This window comes from Hemibagrus wyckioides, linkage group LG06, assembly GCF_019097595.1.
Source record: "Hemibagrus wyckioides isolate EC202008001 linkage group LG06, SWU_Hwy_1.0, whole genome shotgun sequence".
NCBI classification, from domain to species: domain Eukaryota; kingdom Metazoa; phylum Chordata; class Actinopteri; order Siluriformes; family Bagridae; genus Hemibagrus; species Hemibagrus wyckioides.
Window position 1 is genome coordinate 1,049,236 of NC_080715.1, and position 12,336 is coordinate 1,061,571.

The window sequence follows — 12,336 nt, forward strand, 5'->3', positions numbered from 1 at the left end:
CCCACACACCCCTCACACACACTCTTACACACCCCACACACCCCTCACACACACTTACACACCCCACACACCCCTCACACACACTCTTACACACCCCACACACCCCTCACACACACTCTTACACACCCCACACACCCCTCATACACACTCTTCACCCTCCTGCCCTCTGGAAAGAGGTACCGGAGCATTCGGGCCCTCACAACCAGACTGTGTAACAGTTTCTTTCCTCAAGCCATTAGGCTCCTCAACACCCGGGACTGAACTGTTCTACACTCTCACACACACACACACACACACACACACACACACACACACTCTCACTCAGAACTGAACTGTATACTAACTCTCTGTCTTTCTCACACACAGATACGCCCACTCTCTCTTGACTGTGTGGACACACACACACACACACACACACACACACACACACTCTCACTCAGAACTGAACTGTATACTAACTCTCTGTCTTTCTCACACACAGATACACACACTCTCTCTTGACTGTGTGGACACACACACACACACACACACACATAATTTATACTGTTCATTACTTACTGCACTACCTCTACCTGTCATCCGCTGCTATAGTTATATTTATGTTTATTCTATTTGCACTACCTCAACCACTGCTGTGTATTTTTGCACAATACTTTTTTTTTTTTTTTTCTACATCATTTCACTTTATCTATTTTATTTCACTTACATTCCAGTACACATGTTCTTTTATTTCCTTTCAGCGCTAAGTGTCCTGTGTTCTTTTGTGTTGTCTTTATTGTATTTATTGTCTTTTTTGCACTGTCTTGTCTATGCTCTGTTTGCACCTAGCTGCACACTGTGCACTTTACGTGGCTAAGACAAACTTCTGTCCTAGCTCTGTGGTGTTGTTTGTTGTTTTGTATTGTACTAGTAGTTGTATGTTTATGTAGCACCAGGTCCTGGAGAAACGTTGTTTCATTTCACTATGTACTGCGTCAGATATATGTGGTTGAAATGACAATAAAAGCTTCTTGAATCTTGAATCTTGAATCTTGAAACAGCTGGAAATTTCTAATGACACCTGACCTAACGAGTCCTAATGAGTTCCTTTTAAAGGCCTAATGAGGTCAATTGGAACAGAGTTTACATTATGTGCCACTATTGCTGTCTTATTTTTTCACATGTAAACTTGCATTTTCATTTGCAGAAACATTGGTTTTGTTTTGTTTAATGTTTTATTTAAGCCAGAACTTTGCCATTATGTAAAGAATCTAAGGTGACAGAGTAAAGCCTAGTGGGAAGTCTGGCACTGATTCCAGTGTTGATGTGACGCTATCTTTAGGGTTCGGTCACAGAGAAGTGAAAGATATCCGCTGTATCATGACGACTCCACATCTGTAAGAATCCTGCTGTTACTACTTTAATACATCTTTATAAACATTATTGAATGGTTTTGATAACTCTGAGACTGGAAGCAGAGCTGGTGGACTTCACACGTACGTTAGAGTGAGACACAGCAATGTAGTCAGGAGTGCTAGATGTTTAGCCACTCCATCATGCTGACTAAGCTGTGGGCAGAAACTCCTTCAGCTGCTGAGTAGCAACACTGCTAATGTAATGAAATTGTAAAAAAATAAATAAATAAATAAAAATCTTAAACAGATGCTGCTCTTTATTTCTGAGCTAAACACACTGCAAAACCTGATTACTCTGAACCCAAGCCCAGTTTCAGGATTTTCATTAAATTATGGAGTAGTGAGAAGTGTGCCAGTGAAGTGCACTCACTCTTCTGGACTCCTTCTATTTTTTCACTCTATAGCTCTTAGCCTCCTCAGAGACGACTTCATCTCACAGATCAATCACAGTAATGAATACATTCATGTAACGGATCAGGCGCTGCTTCTGCTAACTGTTCAGCTCACATGAGGAAATTAAAACAGGGTAAAAACAAAGAGTTGACTTGATCATTGTTCAAATTACACCACGGGGCCAGCGAGCAAGCTAAAGCACACAGGCTAGTTTAAATATTTTCTGGGTCTAATCAGCTAAAAACAGCTTCAGTAAAATGAGTTAAAACTTACTGTAGATCACAGATATGATGACGCGATGTGTTTCTATAGCAACCATTCACTCACATATCTCTGTATATTTTATAGTTTTGTATATTTTTTATATAATCTCTGTGTATCTAATCTCTATATCTAATATTTCAGGTTCTACACATCTTCAGGTCAGGGGAGTTTACATTTCTTTCTCTGTAACATGAGCAGCTGGGATTCTTTTGTTTGATTAACTTAGAGAGAATAAAGAGAGACTGCTGAGGGGATGAGTGTTTATAACTGAAGAGAGAGAATATAGAGAGACTGCCGAGGGGATGAATGCTTATCTGGTTATCAGTTTATCTGTTATAACAGAAGACCCAACAGGAACTTCATGATCATTAAATGTTCTGTAAAATTAAGACAGGAAATGATCATATTATCAATCGTTCTTATGATTATGAACGACCAGTCTTTTAATTCATAGAGAAAAGTCATTAGGAAAGATTTAAAGATTTATTATTATTATTATTATTATTATTATTATTATTATTACATTCTCAGCATCACCGCACTGTGTGATTGCACTAACTCTTCTCTCTCAGCAGGTACCATGCAATACTCCACAATAATCTCCTGCTGCTTCCATTTTCTCTAACACCACATCATCTGCATTAACCTGCTGAGAGACATGAAGGGTTTCCTCACACACTCCGAGACAGAAAGACAAGCAGCACAACCATACTGAGGAACTTGTATAAACAAACATGCAGCAGGAAAATGTAAGAAAATGTAGAAGATTTAAACAGAAATCTGAGACTAAAATTCCTTAAATCTGTATGTGTGTAACAGATGAACCTCTGAATCCAGCCCCAGCACTCAGACCTTCATTAGCAATAAGTGAGAAATTTATGAAACTGGGCACTGAAAGGTCAATAAAAGTCACTAGATCAATAAAAGGTTTGAGGTTTTTTTCTCTTCTTCTTTCAGAATAAACCAATCAGAGGATAATGATCTTCACTCCAGCACAGGTTCAATAAAAGAAGCTGATTAATGTGGACTTGTCGATGTGACGTAGCACATGAGCTCCTCAGTCACTGACCACTGGAATGAAATCATGCATTAGCCTGAAGTTTATTTTCCATTTTCCTGGAGGTAGGATTGTAAACGCTGCCCTTTTCCCAAGAAAGTGCTGTAGAACATCACATCATTAATAACACAGGTGTCATGGAGGCTCACCTTCACCTCAGTAATGACGGACAAATGGAAATGAAAGTCCAGCCTCAGTCTTAATAAATACCATTCATGTGAAGATGTCAGTATTAATATCCTAGTTCAGTGCTTATGAACATGATTTATAGAGTAATGTAAAATAACAACAACAACAACAACAACAACAACAATAATAATAATAATAATAATAATAATAATAATAATATTAATAATAATAGTGTGCACAAAGTGGTGTAGTGGTGTGTGATCTCAGAGCACAACACATTTTTTTGACCAGATGGAAATATCAGACTTGAATACACTCAGCATTTCCGTCATCACACACCGACACACACACCGACACACACACCGACACACACTGACACACACACTGACACACACTGACACACACCGAGACACACCGACACACACTGACACACACACCGACACACACTGACACACACACCGACACACACTGACACACACTGACACACACTGACACAACGACACACACCGACACACACACCGACACACACCGACACACACTGACACACACACCGACACACACTGACACACACACTGACACACACCGACACACACCGACACACACCGACACACACCGACACACACTGACACACACTGACACATTGACACACACCGACACACACTGACACACACCTACACACACACCGACAAACACTGACACACACCGACACACCGACACACACTGATACACACCGACACACACACTGACACACACCGAGACACACTGACACACACACCGACACACACTGACACACACTGACACACCGACACACACTGACACACACTGACACAACGACACACACCGACACACACCGACACACACACCGACACACACTGACACACACACCGACACACACTGACACACACTGACACACTGACACACACTGACACACTGACACACACCGACACACACTGACACACACTGACACACACCTACACACACACCGACACACACCGACACACAATGACACACACTGACACACCGACACACACTGACACACACCTACACACACACCGACACACACTGACACATACCGACACACACTGACACACACACTGACACACACCGACACACACTGACACACACACCGACACACACTGACACACACACTGACACACACCGACACACACCGACACACACTGACACATTGACACACACCGACACACACACCGACAAACACACCGACACACACCGACACACACTGACACACACGGCACACCGACACACACTGACACACACCGACACACACTGACACACACCGACACACACCGACACACACCGACACACACACTGACACACACCGACACACACTGACACACACCGACACACACTGACACACACACTGACACACATTGACACACAGACTAACACACACTGACACACACTGACACACACACTGACACACACACTGACACACACACCGACACACACCGACACACACCGACACAAATCGACACAAACTGACACATTGACACACACCGACACACACACCGACACACACTGACACACACTGACACACCGACACACACAGACACACACACCGACATACACTGACACACACACCGACACACACTGACACACACCTACACACACACCTACACACACACCGACACACACTGAAACACACCTACACACACACCGACACACACTGACACACACTGACACACCGACACACACCTACACACACACCGACACACACTGACACACACACTGACACACACCGACACACACTGACACACACCTACACACGCACCGACACACACCGACACACACCGACACACACCGACACACACACCGACACACACCGACACACACTGACACACCGGCACACACTGACACACACTGACACACCGACACACACTGACACACACCGACACACACCGATGCACCGACACACACCGACACACACCGACACACAGTGACACACTGACACACCGACACACACTGACACACCGACACACACCGACACACCGACACACACCGACACACACCGACACATACCGACACACACCGACACACACTGACACACACTGACACACCGACACACACTGACACACACTGACACACACCGACACACACACCGACACACACCGACACACACCGACAAACACTGACACACCGACACACACCTACACACACACCGACACACACTGACACACCGACACACACTGACACACCGACACACACCGACACACACCGACACACACCGACACACAGTGACACACTGACACACCGACACACACCGACACACACCGACACACACCAACACATACCGACACACACCGACACACACTGACAGACACTGACACACCGACACACACTGACACACACTGACACACACTGACACACACTGACACACCGACACACACCGACACACACACCGACACACACCGACACACACCGACACACACACCGACAAACACTGACACACCGACACACACCTACACACACACTGACACACCGACACACACTGACACACACTGACACACCGACACACACTGACACACACCGACACACACCGATGCACCGACACACACCGACACACAGTGACACACTGACACACCGACACACACTGACACACCGACACACACCGACACACACTGACACACACTGACACACCGACACACACTGACACACACTGACACACACCGACACACACCGACACACACTGACACACACTGACACACCGACACACACTGACACACACTGACACACACCGACACACACCAACACACACACCGACACACACCGACACACACTGACACACCGACACACACCGACACACACCAACGCACCGACACACACCGACACACACACTGACACGCACTGACACACACACTAACACACACTGACACACACTGACACACACCGACACACACCGACACATTGACACACACCGACACACACCGACACACACACTGACACACACCGACACACACTGACACACACCGACACACACTGACACATTGACACACACCGAAACACACCGACACACACACTGACACACACCGACACACATCGACACAAACTGACACATTGACACACACCGACACACACACCGACACACACTGACACACCGACACACACAGACACACACACCGACACACACTGACACACACACCGACACACAATGACACACACCTACACACACACCGACACACACTGACACACCGACACACACAGACACACACACCGACACACACCAACACACACCGACACACACTGACACACCGACACACACCAACACACACACCGACACACACTGACACACACTGACACACCGACACACACCGATGCACCGACACACACCGACACACAGTAACACACACTGACACACACCGACACACACCGATGCACCGACACACACCGATGCACCGACACACACCGACACAGACTAACACACACTGACACACCGACACACACTGACACACCGACACTCACTGACACACCGACACACACCGACAGACCGACACACACCGACACACACTGACACACACACTGACACGCACTGACACAAATACTAACACACACTGACACACACTGACACACACCGACACACACCGACACATTGACACACACCGACACACACCGACACACACACTGACACACACCGACACACACTGACACATTGACACACACCGAAACACACCGACACACACACTGACACACACCGACACACATCGACACAAACTGACACATTGACACACACCGACACACACACCGACACACCGACACACACAGACACACACACCGACACACACTGACACACACACCGACACACACTGACACACACCTACACACACACCGACACACACTGAAACACACCTACACACACACCGACACACACTGACACACACCGACACACACACTGAGACACACCGACACACACCGACACACACACCGACACACACCGACACACACCGACACACACCGACACACACACCGACACACACTGACACACCGACACACACTGACACACACTGACACACCGACACACACTGACACACACCGACACACACTGACACACACTGACACACACCGACACACACCGACACACACTGACACACACCGACACACACTGACACACACTGACACACACCGACACACACCGACACACACCGACACACACACCGACAAACACTGACACACCGACACACACCTACACACACACCGACACACACTGACACACCTACACACACACCGACACACACTGACACACCGACACACACTGACACACACTGACACACCGACACACACTGACACACACCGACACACACCGATGCACCGACACACACCGACACACACCGACACACAGTGACACACTGACACACCGACACACACTGACACACCGACACACACCGACACACCGACACACACCGACACACACCGACACATACCGACACACACCGACACACACTGACACACACTGACACACCGACACACACTGACACACACTGACACACACCGACACACACCGACACACACCGACAAACACTGACACACCGACACACACTGACACACCGACACACACCGACACACACTGACACACACTGACACACCGACACACACCGACACACACCGACACACAGTGACACACTGACACACCGACACACACCGACACACACCGACACACACCGACACACACCAACACATACCGACACACACCGACACACACTGACACACACTGACACACCGACACACACTGACACACACTGACACACCGACACACACTGACACACACTGACACACCGACACACACCGACACACACACCGACACACACCGACACACACCGACACACACACCGACAAACACTGACACACCGACACACACCTACACACACACTGACACACCGACACACACTGACACACACTGACACACACTGACACACCGACACACACTGACACACACCGACACACACCGATGCACCGACACACACCGACACACAGTGACACACTGACACACCGACACACACTGACACACCGACACACACCGACACACACTGACACACACTGACACACACTGACACACCGACACACACTGACACACACTGACACACACCGACACACACCGACACACACTGACACACACTGACACACACCGACACACACCGACACACACACCGACACACACCGACACACACTGACACACCGACACACACCGACACACACCGACGCACCGACACACACCGACACACACACTGACACGCACTGACACACACACTAACACACACTGACACACACTGACACACACCGACACACACCGACACACACCGACACATTGACACACACCGACACACACCGACACACACACTGACACACACCGACACACACTGACACACACCGACACACACTGACACATTGACACACACCGAAACACACCGACACACACACTGACACACACCGACACACATCGACACAAACTGACACATTGACACACACCGACACACACACCGACACACACTGACACACCGACACACACAGACACACACACCGACACACACTGACACACACACCGACACACAATGACACACACCTACACACACACCGACACACACCGACACACACCTACACACACACCGACACACACTGAAACACACTGACACACACCTACACACAAACCGACACACACACTGAGACACACCGACACACACCGACACACACACCGACACACACCGACACATACCGACACACACCGACACATACCGACACACACCGACACACACTGACACACACTGACACACCGACACACACTGACACACACTGACACACACTGACACACACCGACACACACACCGACACACACCGACACACACACCGACAAACACTGACACACCGACACACACCTACACACACACCGACACACACTGACACACCGACACACACTGACACACACTGACACACACTGACACACACCGACACACACCGACACACACCGACACACAGTGACACACTGACACACCGACACACACTGACACACCGACACACACCGACACACACCGACACACCGACACACACCGACACACACCGACACACACTGACACACACTGACACACCGACACACACCGACACACAGTGACACACTGACACACCGACACACACCGACACACACCGACACACACCGACACACCGACACACACCGACACACACTGACACACACTGACACACCGACACACACTGACACACACTGACACACACTGACACACCGACACACACACCGACACACACCGACACACACCGACACACACACCGACAAACACTGACACACCGACACACACCTACACACACACTGACACACCGACACACACTGACACACCGACACACACTGACACACACTGACACACTGACACACACCGACACACACCGACACACACCGATGCACCGACACACACCGACACACAGTGACACACTGACACACCGACACACACTGACACACCGACACACACTGACACACCGACACACACCGACACACACTGACACACACTGACACACACTGACACACCGACACACACTGACACACACTGACACACACCGACACACACCGACACACACTGACACACACTGACACACCGACACACACTGACACACACTGACACACACTGACACACACCAAAACACACACCGACACACACCGACACACACCGACACACACCGACGCACCGACACACACCGACACACACACTGACACGCACTGACACACACACTAACACACACTGACACACGCTGACACACACCGACACACACCGACACACACCGACACATTGACACACACCGACACACACCGACACACACACTGACACACACCGACACATTGACACACACCGAAACACACCGACACACACACTGACACACACCGACACACATCGACACAAACTGACACATTGACACACACCGACACACACTGACACACCGACACACACAGACACACACACCGACACACACTGACACACACACCGACACACAATGACACACACCTACACACACACCGACACACACCTACACACACACCGACACACACTGAAACACACTGACACACACCTACACACACACCGACACACACACTGAGACACACCGACACACACCGACACACACACCGACACACACCGACACATACCGACACACACCGACACATACCGACACACACCGACACACACTGACACACACTGACACACACTGACACACCGACACACACTGACACACACCGACACACACACCGACACACACCGACACACACTGACACACACTGACACACACTGACACACACCGACACACACACCGACACACACCAACACACACACCGACACACACTGACACACCGACACACACCAACACACACACCGACACACACTGACACACACTGACACACCGACACACACCGACGCACACCGAAGCACCGACACACACCGACACACTAACACACACTGACAAACCGACACACACTGATACACACCGACACACACCGACGCACCGACACACACCGACACACACTGATACACACCAACACACACCGACGCACCGACACACACCGACACACACCGACGCACCGACACACACCGACACACAGTGACACACACCGACACACCGACACACACCGACACACACCGACGCACACCGACGCACACCGACACACACTGACACACCGGCACACACCGGCACACACACCGACACACACTTACACACCGACACACACCTACACACACACTGACACACCGACACACACTGACACACACTGACACACACCGACACACACACCGACACACACTGACACACACCGACACACACCTACACACACACTGACACACCGACACACACTGACACACACTGACACACACCGACACACACTGACACACACCGACACACACTGACACACCGACACACACCTACACACACACTGACACACCGACACACACTGACACACACTGACACACACCGACACACACACCGACACACACTGACACACACCGACACACACTGACACACACCGACACACACCTACACACACACCGACACACACTGACACACACACTGACACACCGACACACACTGACACACACTGACACACACCGACACACACACCGACACACACCGACACACACCGACACACACACCGACACACACTGACACACACTGACACACACCTACACACACCTACACACACACCGACACACACTGACACACATTGACACACCGACACACACCGACACACACTGACACACCGACACACACTGACACACACCGACACACACACCGACACACACTGACACACACCGACACACACTGACACACACACTGACACACACCGACAAACACACCGACACACACTGACACACACCGACACACAAACCGACACACTGACACACACTGACACACACACTGACACACTGACACACACTGACACACCGACACACACCTACACACACACCGACACACACTGACACACACTGACACAGCGACACACACTGACACACACTGACACACCGACACACACCGACGCACCGACACACACCGACACACACCGGCACAACACCGACACACTGACACACACTGACACACCGACACACACCGACACATACCGACACATACCGACACATACCGACACACACTGACACACACCGACACACACCGATGCACCGACACACACCGACACACACTAACACACACAGACACACCGTGACACACTGACACACTGACACACACCGACACACACCGACACATACCGACACATACCGACACACACTGACACACACCGACACACACTGACACACACCGACACACACTGACACACACTGACACACACACCGACACACACCGACACACACCGACACACACACCGACACACACTGACACACACCTACACACACCTACACACACACCGACACACACTGACACACTTTGACACACCGACGCACACTGACACACACTGACACACCGACACACACTGACACACCGACACACACTGACACACACCGACACACACACTGACACACACCGACACACACTGACACACACACCGACACACACCGACACACACACCGACACACACCGACACACACCGACACACAC